Source organism: Thamnophis sirtalis, unplaced genomic scaffold (genome assembly GCF_051295495.1).
Source record: "Thamnophis sirtalis isolate CommonGarterSnake01/CBP01778 unplaced genomic scaffold, rThaSir2_p1.2 scaffold_2, whole genome shotgun sequence".
NCBI lineage: Eukaryota > Metazoa > Chordata > Lepidosauria > Squamata > Natricidae > Thamnophis > Thamnophis sirtalis.
The window spans coordinates 173,490,213-173,496,212 of NW_028261382.1; the positions used below are offsets into that span (position 1 = coordinate 173,490,213).

At 44.6% G+C, this 6,000-nt stretch overlaps 2 protein-coding genes across 2 annotated transcripts in view; one reads left to right on the forward strand and one right to left on the reverse strand.

Annotated features, from left to right (window-relative positions):
• The window catches only part of FARS2 (phenylalanyl-tRNA synthetase 2, mitochondrial), a 221,288-nt gene extending 217,246 nt beyond the window's left edge, over nt 1-4,042 (reverse strand). Inside the window, exon 1 of the mRNA XM_087707510.1 lies at nt 3,989-4,042. The gene's annotated coding sequence lies outside the window, so the exon portion shown is untranslated. The remainder of the gene's footprint in view (nt 1-3,988) is intronic.
• LYRM4 (LYR motif containing 4) overlaps nt 1-6,000 on the forward strand; it is a 34,057-nt gene that overhangs the window by 9,482 nt on the left and 18,575 nt on the right. The window lies entirely within an intron of this gene.

The following is a 6,000-nucleotide window of genomic DNA, read 5'->3' on the forward strand; positions in this document are numbered from 1 at the left end:
ACTCTTTGCTTAACCCCCCCTTCTGTGTTGAATAGCATATTCTAGATTGAAAACAAATCACAGAAGCGCTAGCTGTTTATTAGTATTACTTTATATAAGGTGTTCCAGGCTTTCACAGCTGATGGAAATGATCGATAGAAGCTGGCATGAGACCTAATTGGCAAGAGTATATAGTAACGTATAGTTCCTATCTCAGATTGATGATCTGCCTCCTGACTTGTTTCAGTGCCCTTTATATTTATAAACTACCTGTTCCCGGCCACACGTTGCTGTGGCCCAGTCTGGGCATGGTGGGGCAGCGAGTGGGTGCTGCCGTTGGTCAGGACTCGGGGCTGCTGGGTTGGGGGAGGCGGCGCCGGGGCTGTCGGCCTCGTGGAAGTTGTTGAGCATCTCCTCAGAGGAACTGCGCTCGGGCTCCCCCAAGTCGGTGGCCCGGGAGAGTGAGACGTCCAGGATCTTGGAGGAGGAGAAGTCCTCAGTGTGCTGCCTCACGGGGCACCCAGGGGCCGCCCTAGCCCCGCTGCACCTCAGGCTGACACCGCAATTGCCCCGTTGGAGCCGCCTTGGCGAGGCCGTAGCTGGCTCACTGTGGGGGGGTGGAGAGCGTGCGCGGCCGGCCGGGCTCGCTGCACCTCAGGCTGACACCACTGTCACCCCAGTGGAGCCGCCTTGGCGAGGCCGTAGCTGGCTCACTGTGGGGGGGTGGAGAGCGTGCGCGGCCGGCCGGGCTGAGGAGATGCTCCACCTCCTCTGGAGGGCAGAAAGGGGAAAGGGCGCGGCCGCAGCCCTGCCACATATATAAAGGGACCGTTGGGACAAAGCTGGAGGCCTACTGAGTCTAAGATAATGCCATCTTTGGTATTGGATGGGATGGTACTGGCTCAGACAGACCAGTGTGTAATCTGAGAATTATTCTAGACTCACAACTCCTTCTTCAAAGAGCCGATAGCAGTCTCAACATTCTAAATGTGTTCATCAGGCCGAAGCTTAGAGAGCCATGGCCTCTAAAAGCAGCAGTATGGCAAACTCTGACATGGGTGAGGCTCATTAAGGTTAACATCACTGCAGATAAGACATTGCAAACCAAACTTGTTAGCTTTAAAGGAGGAAGGGAGGGGGAGTTGAATGCAGGTTGGAAATAGTATGCAGGATGCCATTGATCTCCTAAATCAGTTGCCAGTGTCCACTGGCAACTACGCGGAGGAGAGCCTTCTCGGTAGTAGCTCCGACCCTTTGGAACGATCTCCCCGTGGAGATTCATACCCTCACCACCCTCCAGACCTTCCGCACAGCCCTTAAAATCTGGCTATCCCGTCAGGCCTGGGGCTAAAGATTTAACCCACCCCCACCCGAATGGTCATTTGAGACATTTTTTTTTTTGGAGACATTTTATTAAGACTTATAGGCCGCCCTTCTCCCTGAGGGGACTCAGGGCGGCTTACAATCACAAGGGAAGGGTGTGCAGTAACAAGAGACAAACAATAAGTGACCAAATAAAATGGTAAACCACAACATGCATTCAACAGTCAACACTCGGGCGGGTAAGTTGGAAACCTATCCCCAGGCCTGCTGGGAGAGCCAGGTCTTGAGGGCTGTGCGGAAGGTCTGGATGGTGGTGAGGGTACGAATCTCAACGGGGAGATCGTTCCATAGGGTCGGAGCTGCAACAGAAAAGGCTCTCCTCCGTGTAGTCGCCAGTCGACATTGACTGGCGGATGGAATCCGGAGGAGGCCCAGCCTGTGCGATCTAATCGGTCGGAGGGAGGTAATCGGCAGAAGGCGGTCTCTCAAGTAAATGGTATGAATGTTGTGTTCTTTTTAATTATGTATTGTTCTTATGTGTCATTGTTTGTATCCCCTTCCCCATGAGTTGTAAGCCACCCTGAGTCCCCCCAGGGAAAAGGGCGGCCTATAAATAAACTTTCAAATTCAAAATTCAAATTAAGGGCAGCAGAACGTTACATCGCCCCAAACTTGTCTTTTAATTTTAAGCATTAAGAAGTATTTCTAAGATGGAGGAGTTTTTTTCCCCCCCTTTGTTCCTGCAGTTCACCCAGTAGCAGTTATCAATATATTCCATTCCTCGGAAGAGGAAACACTTAAAAATTCTACTATCTGAAGTTATTTATTGAAGGGATTTATTATTGAAGTTCTGCTGTTACAGCTTGACAATTAAGAAGTATTGACTAATGTAAACACATTATGGATGTCAATTTTAAAAAGCACAAGATTGATTAACATCTCAGAGGAATGCTAACACAAGCCATTAGGAGCTATCGATAAGTATTCAGCAGCCACGAAAGATTAGGCTGCTAATAGACAAACTATCTTCTGTTAAAAATTAAAATCTTTTAAAATCAAATGCTGAGCATTGCATCTATATTAATTTAATTTTAAAACTTCTACCTTTTCAGTTATGGTTGTTTTACTTATTTATAGGATTGGATTTTTAAGATAAGATTCTTATTTATTTACTTCATCTTAGCAGCTAAATAATAAATGCTCAACATTGAAAAACCTTAGATAATCCAACAATTGTGTGGACTAACAAGACTTCTTCAACTGCCATGCTTAAAAAGACTATAGGTAAAGTTAAAATAATAGAATATCAGAGGCAGAAGCCACAATTCTATCCTACTTGGGCTAATTTTGTATAGTTTTTAAATTGCAGCCTGCACGCTATTGGCAGTACTTATGATACTCAGTAAATACTAAGCTGTTTATTATCCGTTTCTCTCTACTCATATTTTAGCAGATGTTTTGTGTGTATTATGGATTTATATTATTTGGTTAGTTGACAATATATATGTTAGTTACATGTAAAAATAGGAGTATTAGCTTCTAATGTAAATGATAATTCTTGGACTTAACAAGCCATCATTCGATCAACTAGAAGGTTATAAAAAGATAGCAACTGCTGTCTAGCAAGGTATCTAACACAGGGTTGTCAAACTCAAGGCCCATGAATTGGTTCACCGACAAATGTGCGCACGACAAAAGCGCGCCGACAAAAGTGCGACCTCGAAATCGCGCCGATAACAGCGCGCCGACAAAACTGCCCCTTCAACAAACAACACGAAAACAACGTAATAACCTTAAACCTAAACTTAACCCTGAACCTAACCCTAACCCTTACCTTAACCCTAATCGCGCTTTTGTGGGCGCGGTTTTGTCGGCGCGCTGTTGTGGGTGCGATTTTGACGCCGCGGTTTTGTCGTGCGCGCATTTGTCGGGTCACGCCGTGGATTGGATCCAGCCCGCAGAGTGCTTAAATCTGGAAATACCAAAGGATGGCCCACGGCGTCTGTGGCAGCCAAAAGTGGGTTGCACGAGCCGCATGTCACCCTTCATGCCCCATTTTCTGCCTGGGCGGCCTCCTGCAGCACTTTTCCAGCCAAAATGGGGCACGGGGGACTTCCTCCACGTGCCCCCCCACACCCTGTTTCAGCCAACAGGGTCCTGCAGGAGGTGTCTGTCCCATCTCCCCTATCTGGAGGGCTCGCGGGGGAGAACTACAATGCTGATCCGGTGCTCGAAAAAATCCAGTTTGACCCTTGAGCTAACAATTAGCCTAAGAAGAAATGGGAACCCGGGGAAGTGACCAAAATGAAAATCTGCCCTAAATCTTTTCTCACCTATTTCTTACAAAAGCCCCCCCCCCTCTTTCCTTCCCTTGAATTTTCCGGTTCCACCACAAAAACCGCGTTCGACTAAACCGCGCTCGACTAAACCGCATAGCTGACGTCATCAACAGGGTGACAACAGCACGGAGACAGAAGCACGCTGTAAACGCTAAACCTAAAATTAACCCCTAAACCTAAACCTAACCCCCCTAAACCTAACTCTAAACCTAACTCTAAACCTAACCCTTAACCTAACCCTAAACCTAACCCTTAACCCTAAACCTAATCCTAACCCTTAACCTAACCCTAAACCTAACCCTTAACCTAATCCTAACCCTTAACCTAACCCTAAACCTAACCCTTACCTTAAGTTGAATCGGCTTGCTTTCAGAGCGCTATTTAAAGCGCCCTTCTTTCTCCGCGCTCGCTGTTGTTGCCCTGTTGATGACGTCAGCGACGCGGTTTAATCGGGCGTGCTTTAGTCGAGTGCGGTTTTGTCGTGCCATGGAATTTTCCCTGGCACTTTATTGCATTTTTAAAAAATTGCAGCAGCAATGTAACTTGCATGTTTTGAGGATTTAAAATGTAAATATCGCTTGTATTGTTTTTTGCTTTTATCTTTTCTATCTGCATGTGTAAAGTGTATCTTCGTTTACCGAGATGTACTTTTAGAAATCGTAAAGTTGTTTGTGGTTTCCCAGGCCTCCAGCCCCCCCTCCAAAAAAAAAGCTCCCAACGAAAACGAGGAGATCTGTCACATCGAATAAAAATGCCAAGGAGCTTGAAGCTAGAACGCTGACCTATTTTTTTTTTAATTTATTTATGAAAGAAAACAGGAAAGGAAGCAAAGGGACCCATGGGTTTCCAGTAGTATAGTAATGGAGATGACCTTTAATATTGAGGCCTTTGGATCAAATTTAAGTTGGCGTTAAAATTTTCTAATAAATTCCCTGCTGAATCACTGAGTGGTTTTTTCTTCCCCCTGCCCTCAAAAGTTAATTCAGTAAGGTCACAATGCAGCAAGTGCTGTCTGTGCTATTGTAATTGCTCTCAGCAGGCTGGTAGTACCAAAGCACTGAATTACCAGTGAGTGGGCTTTTATTTTTCAGCCAGCCTGCCTTATTTTCTCCTTCTGTTCTCCCTCCCCATTCCACCTTTTGGTCCCCCTTATGTTGAGAATATTGCTGCCCTTACGGCTGCTGGTCCCCCTTTCATTTGTTATGCTTTTTCAAACTGTTCCTTGCATGCTCTCAACTGCAGGAAATTGAAAACATAAAAGAACAGAATATACTGTAAGTCATGTTAAGGTGTTGTGACTCAGCAGAAGTTTGCTGTGAGTTGAGTCGGGATGCAGGAATAACAATGCAGCTGGGGCTCGTTAGTGTGGTCTTCTGGAGATAAAAGGACTGGTGGTGCCACGCCCTGGTTGCAGAAGTCAATGTTCATTCATTTGTTCGTGGTTCATCGTTCATCAGTCGTGGTTTGTTTGTGAGAGGCACTTGGATAGGTGATTTGCTTTCTGTAACCTTGATTCAAAGAGACACTTGGAGAAGTGATTTGCTTTCTTTCTGTAAAAACCTTTTTGTCAGAGACTTTATTTATGTTTATTTTTGGGCTCGAGCCAGCGTGAGCCGAGACTGATAAAGTTCTTTCCTTTTAAGTCTGTCTGAGTGTCGTCTGTTAACGAGCGAAGAAGGGAGGGTCAGAACATTAAGGATAAAAAAAGTTATCCATGATAGGACAGGTTGTATCCTTAGTTAAGTCTCCTGTCACTGCTGCTCCTGAGACCCCCCTCCTCTCTTTCCTATCTCTTCTGAGCTCTTACACCAGGGATGTGATGTCCTGTGTTCATTGATAAAGGATGTCACCAGGACTGAAACTTTTCACAGCATCCTCCTGTATTTTTCTCCCCAAAAGTAATAGAGAGTGTTTGCGTAAATAAAAACACAACAGCCAAATTGATTATGCGAAATCCAGATTTTGAGGACATTACAGTTCTTAAATCAGTGAAATAAGAGAATTATTACACTTTTTTGTTTTATTGCAATGTTTGATGATGATGATGATGATGATGATGATGATGATGATGATGATGACCATTCATTCATTCATTCATCATATTCAGATAGCCACCTTCTTACAAATGTGACTCTGGGCATGTGTACAATAAAAACGTATCATTAAAAAATAAAACATATCTTTATTATTTGTTAGTGTCAGGAATATAAAAAGCTGGCTTCTTTAATTCGTGACTAATATTGAAAGGGAGAGAAAGAATTATGAGGTAACTTTACAATTATCTCATAATTCCTTTTCTCCCATATTTGATCCTTTCTAACCACCATTGCCAATTTCATATATCTGAAGAAGTGAACTG